The sequence below is a fragment of the Leiobunum rupestre genome, chromosome 1 (assembly GCF_980474605.1).
Source record: "Leiobunum rupestre chromosome 1, qqLeiRupe1.1.hap1, whole genome shotgun sequence".
NCBI classification, from domain to species: domain Eukaryota; kingdom Metazoa; phylum Arthropoda; class Arachnida; order Opiliones; family Sclerosomatidae; genus Leiobunum; species Leiobunum rupestre.
The window spans coordinates 47,860,199-47,876,777 of record NC_143384.1 but is presented as its reverse complement, the minus strand read 5'-3'; positions in this window follow the sequence as shown (position 1 = coordinate 47,876,777).

The following is a 16,579-nucleotide window of genomic DNA, read 5'->3' as shown; positions in this document are numbered from 1 at the left end:
ACTATTTCTTTAACTTACGCAACAAATTTTATCGAAGTACGAATTAAAAAAGCGTTAGTTGTGAATAAATATCAACAAAAATATTTACCACGACAAATTCTCGTGGAAGAAATACAATCACAACCCAGGAGAAAAAAACAGAAAATTAACAAGAAACCGAAACTAAAACCAGAAGTGAAACAAGAGGAAAAACCAAAACTTGAACCAAAAACAAATTTAGAAGAAAAGCCAAATTTTAAACTAGAAGAAAATATAAACAACATTTTACCAACAGAACCTTTAATTCTAAATATTAATGAAGACGTCAACCAACCAGAAGTTTTAAATCCTTCCGAAGAAAATATTCTACCAAGTTCTCTCCCAATACCCATTAATCCACCATCTCAGCCTGTTATTAAACAAATACAATGGAATAATTACGCGATTGTTTTTGAAGCGGGCAGATATGAGGGAGAAAGACAATATAATAATGAAATTCAACCGTTCACATTACACTTAATTATACGTGATTTATTAGAACGATGTAAACCAAGACAGTTTGATGGATTAAAAACCTCAATATCTTCCGATGATGAAGATAATTTATATTTTAATTTAGAAATACCGGTAGGAATGGAAATTAAATTTCAAAATCCATTAGCAGATCTTTTTAAAATTCCACCAGACACTTATTTTACGGGTATTCAAAAATTTGGACCGTTAAATAATTTAAATAATATTACTTTTAATTCGCGTACTAATTTTATCGACATACGTATTGAGACTACAAAAATACCGCAATTTGAGCAGGAAGATTGGGCTTTCTATTCCGTATCAATCATACAACCTTTTTTATTTGAAGGTCAGAGAGATGATTTTGGAAATATTATCCCATTATCTTTGCATAGGCAATTAAAAAACGAGATTCAACAGGCGACTAACTTCCCCCCTTTAAATCGGTACGAAATTAGTTACGCAATAGAAGAAATAAATCGAGGTCATTACTTAAGAATTTCATTTCCTAAAGATCTACAAATTGCCTTCACTGGGAGATTAGCAAATATTTTTAATATAAACGCGCCAGAATTTCAAAATGGTGTAATTAGCAGTCAAAATCCTTTAAAAGTTTATGAGGAAAAATTTATGTCAGATGAGGAATCTGTTATAGATTTTAGGTACAATAAAAATATTCCAATCGAACACCCTAACTGGGAAAATGACAGTTATACGTTTGAACGAAACTATTACGAGGCTGATAAAGATTTAAGCGGGAATTTTAAACCGTTATCTGTTCATTTCAAAATTTTAAATGAACTTCAAAAATATTTTGATTCGCATATCTCACTTAAGGTTGGATTTTTTATTTTCAAAGAAAATGGAAATTATTATTTTCAAATTGAGTTAATGAGTGGGCTGGAAATTAAAATATTCGGTCCTCTAGCAGACCTCTTACAAATTGAGTACAAAGTAGATTATATATCCTCAGTTTATAAAAGCAAACCATTAGACCCTCTTCAAATTAGATTAGAATTAGATAATACGGCTAATTTTATAATTTTTCGAAACGATTTAAACAGAGTTGAGAATAGTCGACGACAAAAACGTGATATTGATTTCCACAATTACGAACATGGTAAAAATAATAAACTAAATATTGTAGACAAATTCCATTGTCGAATTCCAACTGGTGTGTACCACACTATTGATGATATTTTATTAGCAATGAAACAATCATTGCCACATCAGAGTTGGGCTAAATTCGAGTTTAATTTTAATTCAGATTCGACAGTTTCAGTTAAAGGTTTGGGTGGAAACAGTTTTTTAACCTTTCCAATAGATAACCCCAAACTCGGGCGAATGTTAGGTTTTTCAAACAATCAAATTGAAAGGCCTCTTTTTAACGAAATAGGTATGTACCCCGCAGATCTCAACCACGGAATATCCGGAATTTATGTCTATACAAATATTATACAACCTATAATAACAGGACACACTAATACCCCCCTGCTGAGAATTATCAAATTAAACGAAAATAAAAATCGAGCACAGGTTGAAAGATTTTATTTTTAGACCATTTTCCAGTTCTCTACGATCAAATACAGACTAGAAATTTCTTTAAGGTCGGATTACGGTGAACTCCTGCCATATAAAACAGGCAAGACTATTATTAAATTAATATTTAAAAGACTGGATGCTTAGTCTAAAGTACACTTAAAACAAGCTCATCATGGAAAGATATTATCATCATTATGTTCAAACAGGACGCGGATATAACATCTTTCGAGGAAGTCAATATCAGACTGGTCGTGGATTTGGCGCAATTTTTAAAAGTTTAGCAAGATTCGTAACACCTCTTTTTCGACCCGTAGCTAAATCACTCGGTATTCAAGGGTTGGTTATGGGGAAGAGAATTATGGACGATGTTGCTGCAGGTCAAAATTTTAAGGAGTCGTTAAAAAAAATAGTAAAATTGCTGGAACAAATGTTTTAAATAGTCTCGGTGATACCATATTAAATACACAGAAAGGCTCTGGAGCTCGAAGAGTAAAGAAGCGCAAATCAAAATTACGCAATAAGCAAAGAAAACGCAAGAGAACAAAAACCGATTTTCTTGACTAAAGCATTATGTCTCAATTTGAATCTATGTGTTCGGAGTTGGAGCTTTTTAACGAACCCCTGATTAATGGTAATATTGAGGGGAATAAATTTGTAGACTATTTCCCTATAGCTCCCTTATCTAATGCTACACAGATTGATTTTTCTATCCCCGGGGGAGATTATTATATTGACATGTCAAACTTGATGCTTAAAATTCGAATTCGGGTTAAAAAAGAACAAAACGGTGTTTTAATAGATATACCTGCAGCCGAAAAAAAAGTATCACTATGCAATCTTCCATTGCATTCTATTTTTAGCCAAATAGACGTGTTTATGAATGAGACTTTAGTACAATCTAGCAACAACTGCTACCCATATTTAGCATATTTAGCAACAGTTTTAAATTTTGATAAAGGCGCCAAACAATCTTACAAAACCGCCGAGGGCTATTACGAAGACGGGTTTTGCGACCCAACGCTAGCGTTTAACGATGCTCATAAAGATATGAAAAATAATGGAATTTTAAAAAGAAGTAAAGATATTGCTGGATCGAAACTTTGTGAATATATGGGAAGACTTCATGTAGATTCTTGTAAAATAGACAAATTTCTTTTAAACAAAGTGAATTTAAGAATTCGACTCTTGAAAAATTCCGATGAATTTATAATTATTTCACAAGAAGATGTTAATATCAAATATAGATTGATTATCGAAGAAGCGGTTCTTACTGCTAAACATATTCTCGTAAATCCAGATCTCCAGCTGGCACATAATGCTATATTGCACAAACAGAGGGCTTTGTACGATCTAACACAAACTGTTGTTAAAACTCTGACAATTTCAGCAGGCGCGAGCGATTTCGTGAAGTCAAATATTTTTTTAGGTAAAATTCCAAATCGTGTAATAATCGGAATGGTAAACAATTCAGCTTACAATGGATCTAGTAGAGAAAATCCCTTTCAATTTAACCATAATAATCTCTCGTTCTTACAACTTTCATTAGACGACCAGAATATACCAGAAACTGCTCTAACTCCAGATTTTAATAAAAACCTTTACACTAGGTCGTATTATTCACTATTCTCGGCAATGGATTTAATTGGAAATAACTCTGGTAATTGTATTGATTACGAAAATTATAAAAACGGTAATACATTATTCGCGTTTGATTTAACTTACGATTCCTCGGCAAACTCTAACAACCTCTCAATTCAACGAAATGGTAGTTTACGTATGGTAATGAAGTTTTCTTCCCCCTTAACTAATATTCAAAACATAATTATTATTGGAGAATACGAAAACCGATTTGTCATTAACCAAGAGCGTCAAGTTACGTATATTACGGAATAAAATCAATCAACGAGGGCAAAGATTGGTTAGTTGTTTCGCGAAATCGTAGTGGTAAAGATGTCTCGAACTCACAGTCTCTCACCTAAACAAGAAGTAACGGTGCTAGGTTATGTAAATCCATCCATCAAAATTTACCGACTAGACACTTGCGCCGAATTTGAACTGAATTTGGAAGCCTGGCAATCTCTATTCACATTCGAAAAGGAAATAACTGATTTTTTTGAAGACCAAGTTGCTAGTTTTCACACCTGGCTTCCTCTTGAAGGTTCAAAGATAAAAATCGACTGTTTCAAGGGACAAAAGGAAAAACTCGTGGATGTACGCGCTTGTGCCAGAGGAAAAAACCATTTGTATCATCTTTTTTATTCAACAAATTATGGTTTTAATCTCAACCAAGCAGGGTGGAAAAGATTAAAACATTGTAAACATACAATCGATCAGGAAATTAATTTAATTTTGTCGGCAAAAAATATTATGCGTGACATAATTGTACATGAGCTCACGGATAAAATGTTTGAAATTACCGAAAATTGTGAGAATCCGCATTGTAAATCTTCGATTGCTCACGATGTCTCTTGTAAACTAGGATTTAGCACAAATTTTGAAGACCGAGTGGAAAATATGATATTAATAGCTATCCCCCAATTAAACTACGATCATATTGTTGTAAGATTCCAAAAGGAATTTGGTCTTGATCCCTTAATAGTAGAAAAACAATTATATTTTGATATTGTACAAAATGTTTCAAACTTAAAATGCGATTTAATTTATTAAAATAAAACTTTTACTATAATCTGTTTTTATTATTTCTATTCACACATTTAAAGATGGTGTTGTCAAAAACAGACAAACAATTAAGTAAAGTTTATTACGATGTTGAAAACCCATACAGTTATTCTGACAGTGTTACTTTAAGAAAAAAATTTCCCAAAATTTCGGAAAAAGAAATTAAAAATTTTCTCAGTAAACAACCAACCTACACACAACACAAAGCTAGGAGGTTAAATTTTAAACGTAACAAATTATATGTAACGACGATTGATGAGACATTTATGGCCGATTTATTAGACCTCCCTATTTTACAAACTTTTAATAAAAAGAACCGCTATATGTTATTAGTTCAGGATATATTAAGCAAATTCGCTTTTATTCTACCAATTAAAAATAAAACCTCGAACGAGATTGTGAAGGCTTTTAGAGAGATTTTCAAAAAACGGGTACCCCTTAATTTATGTACCGACGCAGGGACAGAATTTCGAAACGCCCCATTTCGCGCTCTCTTAAAGCGTTATAACATCCACCATTACCTCACGTACTCCGAGAAAAAAGCTTCTATGGTCGAGAGACTCGTTCGCACGGTAAAATCTAAAATTTTTAAAATAATTACCAAGACCGGCGATTTACACTATCTTAATAAACTACCATTAATTGCAAAAGCTTATAACGCTCGAAAACATTCAACAACGGGAATCGCCCCTAAAGATGTCAATAAAAACAATGAATCGGCAATTTGGGAAAAAAACTATGGCAATCTTAGTATGATTGGAAAGGCAAGTTTAAAAATTGGGGATAAAGTTCGATTAGCCGTTGCAAAAGCAACATTTGATAAAGCATACAAGGGAACGTTTACAGCCGAAATATTTGAAATTCATAGAGTAATTACGAGAGATCCCTGTATGTATATTGTGAAAGATTTGACCGGCAATATAATTAAAGGAGCTTTTTACGCTCAAGAAATAGTTAAAATTCAAGTGTAGAGCGCTACAGTCTTTATTCAACATTTTGTTACCCATGGGTAAAGTACACATTCTCCTGGGTCTCGCGATTGTAATATTTGGCGTGAGCGCAACAATAGTTTCATCCGCGATGAAATTTAAAAAAAGAAGTCCCGAATACAGCTTAGATATTGGAATTTGCGACAAAGCCTTCGATTTAGGAAGAGACACGTACCTTGTAAAATGTAACGAAACTTTTGACGTGCGACATTTTAAAAAAGAAGACGGTAGTTTAAAACCATCTATCAGAGGAATCAACTTAACAAAAGATCAATATGATAAATTATGCATTTTGACAGTGACGTGAAAGATGAATACTAATCAAATCCAAGCTATACTTAAGTGTGACCCCCGCTCGAGAGATAAATTTATCGGAGTGTTTCCCGCTAATAGATTACCAAAAGTTCCAATTAAAAAAAAATCATATTGTTTCGTAATCAACACCGATCCTGATACGCTTCCAGGGTCTCATTGGACGGCTGTTTACAAATCGGGCGACACTCTGGACTTTTTTGTTCTCTAGGAAGATCACATCGTGACTATGGATTTTTGCTAGAGCGATATAGCAAGCGTATTCGACACAATACTCATAAATTTCAATCAAATAAAAGCCAAAACTGCGGACCACATGTGATTTATTTTCTAACCTCGAGATGTGTGGGGATTTCTTACAGTAAAATAATTAACGAATTGTATAATTTCGATTTAAAAAGAAACGATAGTTTAGCGTTGTTGAATATATGTATTCATTTGATGAAAGAGTGGAAACGAAATAAATCAATTTGTTTAAAATAAAAAAATGTTTATTTATTTCACACATAATTATTTTTACACATTTTTATTATTCTTGCCAACGAGAAGGAGGGCGGGTCTGTCTTTTAGGCCTTGGCGATTTTTTTGGGGGGGATGGTAATTTTAATTTTTTTTGCGGCGATATTGGAACGCCACCGACAGCACCCTCCTCCAAAGACAGCTCTCGATCCCAATCATCTTCCTGGCTTAATTGACTTCCAATATCGGTATTTTCTAAGTATTCTTCAAATATTTCATTTTCTCGACTTAATCGTTTACGCATTCTATCATCGGTAATTGTCTTTTGTTGCTTAACAATCGGCGTAGATGCTTTCCTCTTCCAAGATTCTACATTTTTTAAGAGACTCGGGAATTTTCTACTCTGCTCGTTTTCTCTCTCGCTGAGATAGTCTTTCATTTTGCGTGTCATAGTATTTAAACGCACCTCTGCAGCGTCGCCAGCGTTAACTCCCTCGGGCGTTTTGAAAGGTGAATAAATTTGCGAGGTGAACGGGGAATTTAATGGAGCAACAGGTCCGGGGGCTTGAAAGTTTGTAATTTCAACTTTAGGTACCGGTATCGCTTTTCTCATTTCCCGGGCCTCGCTCAGTATTTTTAGAAATTCTCGTAATTTAGAGCGGCTGTTTAAATTAGAAGTTAATATATTTTGCAACTCATTATCTAACAAGTTATAATACGTTTCCTGGGGAGAAACAAGCTGTTTATTTTCTTGAGATATTTGTCCGACACTCGAGGCGGGAACTAAAATCATTTTTTTCATTTTATCTTTTATTGAATAAATTGGCAATTAAAGGAACAATAGAGCCTAATAAAGCCGGTATGAAGAATCCCGTACCTTTCTGAATTATTAGAGCACGCTTCTTTTTTTGCGAAATTTTCGGACTGGCTAAGAAGCGTATTGTTTTTTTATATTTAGAAAGTTGTTTTTTTTTGGCTTTAGATAATATAATTCCACCACCTTTCAAGTTTTTGCAAACGCTTTGTAAGGCTTTTAATTGTGTTGGAGAACTGTTAGCTAATAAATTTTTACGTATCCCTCCTTTAGATTTATACAATAAATTTAAATATGGATAGTGTGTTTTAAACCTGTCAGAGGGATTTGCAATAGGAGTAGTTTTTTTACGTACTGTCTTTTTTGGTGTCATTTTCTTTAATGAACTTGATAATAATATAGTAAATTATTTATTTATGGAAAAAACTACCATTTGTGGTCAGTTTTGATTAAATGTGTACGATCTTAATCGTAAGCTATCTGGAGTGGTTACAGATGTGTCTATAAATAGTGAATTGTAAGGTTCTCCAGTAGCCATATCGTAGGCCATTTTAATTATTTTTGTGTTATTTGGAGATATTTGATTGGCCAGATATTGGATTTGACTTAGATCTCGAGGAGATTTAAACAGATTTAGATATGACATATTAAGAGAGATTAAACGAGATTGTTTGCCTCGAGGAAATAGGGTTTGTGAGATTAATACAACTGAAATTTCATAATGATGACTGTCTACGGTAACTAATTTCGCAATTTGATCATTTTTGTAAAGTTCGTCTGCTAAATCGTCAATAATAAGTAAAGATTTTCTATTTGATTCCCAGAACTCGCTGTCCATTGGCGGAAGTCCTTGAATAAACTCTATATCGGTTAAAAACTGAGATAAATCGTGGTAACCTGATTGCCAAACCGAATAACAATAAATAATTTTAATAGGAGGTTTATCAATTAATTCATTCCTCCATCTAATTAGTGAGTTCGTCCATGCTGACTTGCCCGACATAGTAGGGCCTGATACCATCATTCGAAACGGTGAAAGAAATTTTATATAAGACATTACTGTTTAAACAAAAACAACATACTACGTATTTTGTTAGTACATTGCCTGTTTTATAGAATATATGAAAAAATAAACAAACACATTTTTAAATTTAAAAAATTATTTTATTAAAGTTTAATGTTTCTTATCAAAAACATCCCTTCACCAGTTATATAAAGTTTCAAAATAACATACAAAAATAACATTTTGAATAAAAAAATAAAATCATAATATCTCCTTCACCAAAAAATAATTAATTCCCGTTTTTTAGTAAAAATTCAATTTTGGAAGTTAAAAGTTTAAATCTTAGGTTATTTAAAAATAAAGTATTTACTCGATTTTCGGAAGAGATTTCATTTACTATAACTATGTGGTTAAATGACACCTGTTTTGCAAGTTTTTTTGTTACATGTTTTTTAGATTTATAATTAAAAGACAACTTTATTTTACAATTCGCCATTTTCACATTCTAAATAACCATAGGGGACACTGGAAATATTATCTTGTAGCACACGTTTACAAAAAGTCTTTTTGAAAGTTTTACTTAAGTTGCCAACACGTAAAAGCATTTTGTACTTATCTTTTATTACGTTAAAGGGAATTTTCACCTTAAACTCGGTATTTGGCACAAAAATCATTTGTTTGAAGGCGTCGAAATGTATGATGTCTGAGTTTTCAAGTTTATAGCTATAGCTTTTTGGTCCAGTTGATACGAATTTTGTGATATATGAATTCGGAGTCTCGCACGTAAGTTCACCTAAATTACCACCGAGGGGGGGTAGCCACTCGTGTGGTTTATGTGTAAATTTTATTCCGTCCGTGTCATAATAAATTACACGCTTCCCCAGCCTATTAATTAGCTTATGCAGATGAATACGACCGTAACTGGTGACAAAGGAAGCCACAATAACGTTACCTTTGCGAAAAGTTGGTGCAAGCTCACTTTTTTTTTATAGCTAACCATGGCAACATCGTTGTTGATTAAATGAAAGTCTGTTAATTTATTCGATGTGTCTGCTATAATCTCTGTTAATTGGGAGTATCTATGTATAATTTTAGTTGATGATTTGTCCATTCTTAACGCCATTCTGCCATATAACGAATTTTGCGCCAATTTCGCGGAAGTTCTTAAGGATGGGTTATCAACAATTTCCTCAGGCTCTAACCGTACTCCATCAGCTTCGTATATCGCGTCTAAATACTCTTTTTGCTCTTGATATGTTTTAATATTGGGTGGAAATCCTGAATTTTTAACTTTTGCTTTAAAAAAAATATCAATATATGATTTGAAAAAATTTGTTGTAATACTATAGTGGTATACTTCGAAAATTTCTAACAGTTTGTAGTTACATTCTTTTATTGAATAGTAGATTTCCACCGAGGGTAAGACTACCGTTATAGCGCGTTCGTCAATACTGTGGGTACATTTGTCGTCATTTTTTATTACACAACTTCCGCATAAAGGATAATAAAGTTTTTTATTAAATCGGTATGGAAGAACGGGTAAGTAGAGGTCTCTGGGGGGGAGGATTCGACAACTAATTATTCCAAAATACGCGTCTGGGGCATAATCAAAATTGTGTGTGATAACTTTAACATTTTTACAACCATATTCCATTTTTTGTAAACAATAGGCATACAGACTACAAAAGTCAAAATATCGGATTTGTTCTCCAAGTAAGGGCTCTACTTCATGATACAGCTTGATTGTTTCTACACGGCCACCTACTAGCGAATCTCTAGGGTTAATTTTAGGAATAATTTTAATTGTATTAAAAAATACTTTCGCCTCGGCATTTTTTCTCAACAGTTCTAATATTTCACATTCAAAAATTTGAATATATGTATGGTTTGGTAAATTTTGTTCAATAAATTCTTTTCGATCTAATTCTCTTTCTCTAATTTCTTTGAATGATTTTCCGACAATTGAATTAAAGCTCGAACCAGAAAAATGTTTTGGACAACCGTGCCAGAAATCACCCATTACATCAATTACTATGGGTGGATTTTCACAGTAACCATCTACAAAATACGGACCTACAGCCTGTTCCCCAGCCGCGGATCTGACAGTTTGCAAAATTAAATTATTTTCCTTTTCATACCAAGATAAATATTTTAATGCAATCTCGCTTTGATTCTGTCTACTTGCCAAACCGATAGCCGGTGTAGTACATAGTGTATATGGTTCTAAAAACTTGTCGATAAATACATTATTAAGTGCCCCAGAAAGAGAAATACCCCCATAATTACTGATATCAATTTCAATTAGTTCTTTATATAAGATGCGAAATTTCTGCATAGCTAAGCGTAATAAATTACAATCTAAAAGACAATACGCTCTGGATTCTGATTTAATACAATAGACCGGTTCGAGCTGTTTGTGTGAATACCAATTTTTAAATTCTCGGTATTCAAATTCTTTCATTTTATGGGGTTCAAAGTATTTTTCGTCCGGAATTTTACCTGAATAGTTCAAAGTGTCTTTCGTCCAAAAAATATAGGGAAAATATCATTTAGATTGAGGCAAAGAAAACATTTTAGGAAAATGTCTTAAAGGAGCACTAACATAGTTCAAAGAATCTATAAAACGAATGTCTAACCCTTTAATATAAATAGTGAGTATCTTGGCTCCATCGTAAATAACCTCGGGAATGACATGATTAATTAATTTAGAAATAATAAACATTCCGTCGAAAGATCTTAGATTATGGGCCATTACGATGAGGTTGGTAAATTTTGGTCTAATAGTTTTTCTCTTTCGTTTCCCATCAGAAAGTAAAATAGTTTCATGTTGAAACAAAAAATTGAGAAAGTTATTTACACAATATTGTCCTTCAAAAACCGTAGTTTCCACAGGCTGATTTAAAATTTCACTTTGGGCCACTAAGAGCATGGGTTTATGCACATTATTCTCGATTATGGTTTCAATATCGAAATATACATAGGATCGTGGTTCTTTTTTAAATGTCGACTGTTTAACATAATGTTGGTTTGGAGGATGATCGATTTTACAAGATTCGCAAGCTGTTTCACATTTGTGAGTTTTTGAAGTTTCAAATTGAACACAGCATTTTTCGCATCTGTGGAAAAGCTTGCAAGTTTCATTTTTTAGGTGAAAACTATAACATTCCCCTTGTTTTAAATATCTATTACAAAGTTTACAACGAATTAAAGGAATTTCTAAAATTTCGTGAAATTCTCGACCTAAACATCTTTTACATTTAATATTTCTAGTGTCAAAACAGTGGTGTCTGTTCCTACGAGCGGTAGAATAAAAAATTTTTTCGCAATCTAAACATGAAGCTACACCGCCCCAAATGGAATGTAGATTTTTAGCTAAATGAACGTGCGTGCCAATTTTTACAAGTAGAATTTTGTGTTCGGCAGGAGGAAAACCCTTGAAATAAATTTGAAAATTTTCCGTGGCGTTAAATATTATTATCTGATACTTTGGGGCTAAATATGATTGAAATTTAGCTATATCGCCAATTTCTACAGCGCCTTGAGCAATTCCTACATCGTCGTGTAATTTCTTAGCGGCTTTAGTTTGTAATTTACTACGAAAGTATGTTAAGGCTCTATATTCTTTAAGAACGGTTGTTAACGAAAGTTTTTTCTTTTTGTACTCGGCAATTTCACAGAGCTTTATTCCTACTGTAAGGGCTCTTGCTACGCATAAATTATCGATATTGTTGATATAGTAGAAATTGGCTTTAGATTTCAAAAAAGCATCAAGATCGATAATATCTCTGTTTTTTAAAGCTAAAAATTTTTTTCCCATTTTCTGTGGGGATTTCAAAATAATTATACTAAATTTAATTTCTCCATCTAGTAAGAAATCTTTTTTCGATTGAGCAACGCGAGCTATATGGTTAAATATTCGCGAAACAGTTAACTGATCAATTTTAATAAATTTAATGTTAATTGGATGTTCTAAATTTTCCGATTGAATTGCAAATCTGAGGAAATCGAAACCGGGTGCTTCTTGTCTTACGTATTTGATAATTTTGGACAGAATCTTTTCAAATACTGTAAAAAATAAATGTGTGGGGATTTCGTTTAAGTATATTAGTTCTAGGTCAATGTCCAGTTGTTTACATTTCCACTTTTTTGAATTTCTAGGGTTTAATTTTTTAATTTTATAAAACTTTTTATAATTAAAACTGTTTAACGATGAAAAGTCTAATTGAGAGTCCGAATCGTATTCGTCGGAGTCTTCCATGTTCTAATTTCGTTTCCAGGTCTAAAATATTATTTTAATTACTATTACGAATAATTAATTAATGAGTTTAACTTGCCTTCGTGGGTGGAACAACAATTTTTCCTTCCGTCTGCTCAATTAATTTTTTCAGCCTGTTTGTTGAGTTTATTATTCGAATAACATCCATGGATAGGGTGTTAGCTAAGAATTTCACCCTCTTATAATCACCCTTCCAGAGTTCATCTTGGGGAAGATGTTTGATGTTTTTATATGAATATATCTGGATATCTAGATATAATCCCTTGTCGCTCGCTTTTTTTCTCGGAGTTTTAGTTTCGTAAGACACTCCCCCTTTCTTGACTTTCACTGATTGTTCGATTCCAACTTCTTCGATGTTTGACATGCGACGAATCTCTTGAATATAGTCCCCATCCGATTCATCCGACTCTAATAACATCTCTTCAGGCCTATCAAGAACTGAAACTACCTGACTCGCGGAGATTTGACTATTACTTGTGGACGCCATTTTAACCTGTTATGTTTTAATAGTAAAATTTTGCCCTTTTATACCAAATGTATTTTTTATTAATTTTTTTCAAAATATAAAACCTTGAATATTAAAGTGATTAATACTACAAGGATAGAACCCAGTTATAATTTATCAGTATGTAAAAGGTATTTAAAATTGTTTGTGAATAACAATTTAAATATGTAGACATGTATAAAAATATAAAATTATTAATTATTTTTTTGAAGGGCTTTATATTTAATTTTCGTGACAAAAAAAGACAACGCCCTAAGAGTTTTAATATTTTTGCTTTAAAAATCGATTATGGATGTAAGAATTTTGGTAATTACAGGGTTAGATGTTTTAAAATTCTATGGGAAGAAATATATTTCTGCGAGGTATAAAATTTAAACGAAAGGATAAAATTATATTTCTGCAGGGTGTATTTGCTAAAAAATTGTCTTTTGACTTGATTTTAAAACAGGTTAAAATCAGGATGTAAAAATTAAATATTCTGAAATCTTTCTTATAAAAGCGTGATTTTCAACGTATTCCTTTTATAAACCATGGGCTCTCGCGAAGTTTTGACTGTTTCTGGTAAGATTTCTCATTCTCTCGCTATTAACCCTTTTTCACTAAAATATTTAGCTTTACGTAAAGTTAGGAATTATAACCTTTTTAAAATTAACGATATTTCAATTAGAGTTGAAAATTACTGTATGAGAACTGTCTTTCTTGAGTGTAAAGCATTAATAGAACCCTTTAAAAAAATGTTTTTGCCTGTCCCTTTATAAAAAATTCTTTCGGTTTTTTCTAGAAGAATCAATAACAATTCTTGTCTATTTGACGTTCATTCTGTTAATTTTGTCTGTCCCCACGAGGCTTTTGAGTTTGACGGCTTATTGTTCCACACTCAATCCTCTCTTGAAGGCTGGTTTTCTTACGAAATTTTACGCCTAATTGGAAAACATATGCGCCTATATAAAAATTTAAATAAGATCCCATGGTTCCATCAACATAAAAATCGTAGGAGCCTTCAACGTGATCTTTTGATACTCTTTCAATTACAACAAGTTTCCTTTTTTCGAAAAAAACATTTATCTATTACAACTGACTTTCGCCTAACGAGATATAACATCCGTTTAGAATTAGGCATGATCGTTCTATTTTTTATTAATGATTTGGATCGACAAGAAGTTAAAATAGTTACAACTTTAGAGTAAGGAATACTAATTTTAAAAAAATAATTACAATAATTAAAATAAATATTTTTATTTAGTTGCAAATTATCTCGACCAAATTCGAATTTAAACGATCGTCGGCAACTTTTCCAACTGCGACTCAAGGTATTTACAATAATTTATTTATTTTTTGAAATAGGACTCAAACCTTATAAAATTTTAATTTTTTTATTTAAAGACTTTTTGTGTTTTTATTTTTTAATTTGTTTATTTTGGTGAAAGGTTTTAATTTTTAAAATGTTTTATATTTTTTATTTTAAATGTTTTTATTTTAGAAAGTTTAAGTGTTTAAATATGTTTTCCAAATCAACTAGCTTTATTAATTTAATTCAGGCGGTGGAGGTTGTTTTTAATATTTCATAATCTACTTTTTCTTTTTTAACTAGCTTTATTAATTTAATGTTGGGATTGTTGTAAAGTTCTTTTTTCATCTCTTGCGCTATATACTTTTGAGCCTAACCGCCTATATCAAACGACCCATTAATTATTTATTATTCTTTCTGGTTTTTTTTTTCATCTCTTGCGCTATATACCCTTGAGCCTAACCGCAATCTTAAAAGTCTACCTGAGATTATTATCATTTCTTTTCTATAGCAAACATTCTTTGTTTTCATCTTTTTTATCCAATAAGTTTTCCAGAAATGATATTCTTATCTTTTTTGTCAGGTATCAAATTTTTTGGTTAAATTAATTGTCTGATATAAATATCTTTTTGTTTTTTTTTAATTAATATTAGTTTTTTTATATTTATTATTATTATTATTATTATTATAATGATTATTTAAAACATTTCTTGAAAATTTCTTGTTTAAAACCGATTTCAACAAACTTCATCTGGGATAAAATCTATCGCCTATATCAAACGAACCATTGATTATTTATTATTCTTTCTGATTTTTTTCATGTACTCTATGTACTTTTTTATACTAATATCGGTTAAACGTTAATGTTTTATGTTTGTTTTTGTAATTGATTAGTATATTAACTGAAAAAATGTATAAGTACATTTTGTACTAGGTTGTTTTTAAAAATTGAATATAATTGTTTTTATTAATTTATAAAACTTGTTTAAGAAGGATAGGGATAATTAGTTAACCTTAGTTGTATTAAAAAATTAATAATTATTCCCAAAGACAATATTTTTAAATTTTTTAAAAATATATGTCAGGCTTAAACTATAAAATCTCAAAAGAAATCTATAATTAAGATGTCTGGTGAATTACATCTAAAGCCTGTACTTTCTTTGCCACGATCTTTAAAAATTATCTCTCTCTTCGAGTAGTAAGAATGTATAATCTTTGTAATACTCGTCAAATTTCGTGGTGGAATCACAAGAATTTAAAAAGTTTAAGTCTGAACTTCGTGTGTTAGATCAAATTCAACATGTTGGCACTGTACAACATTCGATCTGTTTTAATTCACACATTCTCGAACTGTATACTTCCGAAGCGATTAAGACCAAAACCAGTGTTTTTATTCGTGCGATGTTAGAGCAACAAAAAGAATTCTTGTGGTAAATATTTTTTATATATATTCGTTTTTAATAGCTTAATTTATTTATATTTATAAATTCTAGCCTGAATTTCCAACCCGACATCTTGTTTTGTACCGAAGAGGAAAAATAACTTCTACGAATTGATGTAATTATAATTATTTTTTATTATACACTTAAAATATTTTTAACATTTGTGTTTTTATATTTTTCAGCCTTCAAATTATTTATACAACCTTCTTTAATTCTTTATTATTAATTTAATTTGTTAGCTTTTAGTTTTATTGTTAGTGTTTCATATTTTGTTAAATGTTTAAAAAAATATATTGAAAATATTAGTTATTAAATATTACAATAACTAATTGTGTTTTTTTGATTACTTAAACTAGCATTGTTTTTAAAATAATAAAATATTTGCGAAAAATGAAAACTTATTTATATTAGTTTAATTATTTAAAGTATTTTGGGTGGGGCCAAAACCGCCAAGGGTATAAAGCGAAGGTCACGAATTCGTTTCCCCATCTCGCAAATAGCTAATTAGCATTTTAAACGGCGAAAAAACGAAAAAACGATATCAAAAGTAATTTAACATAAGTATTTGGTGGGGTTACATATTACCGCCGATATCTCGGTTCGACCTTGTCCGATCGTGACCAAACTTGTTGGGGTGATAGACCGAGGCTTAGTGGTTGTGGACAGTGTTCGAGCGTCGAGGTCAAAGATCATCTTCAAGGTGAAATTTGAGATTTAAATTAAAATATTATGTTGACTTTTTCCAAGGACAAAAATTTTTTGAAAATATTTTTGGGGG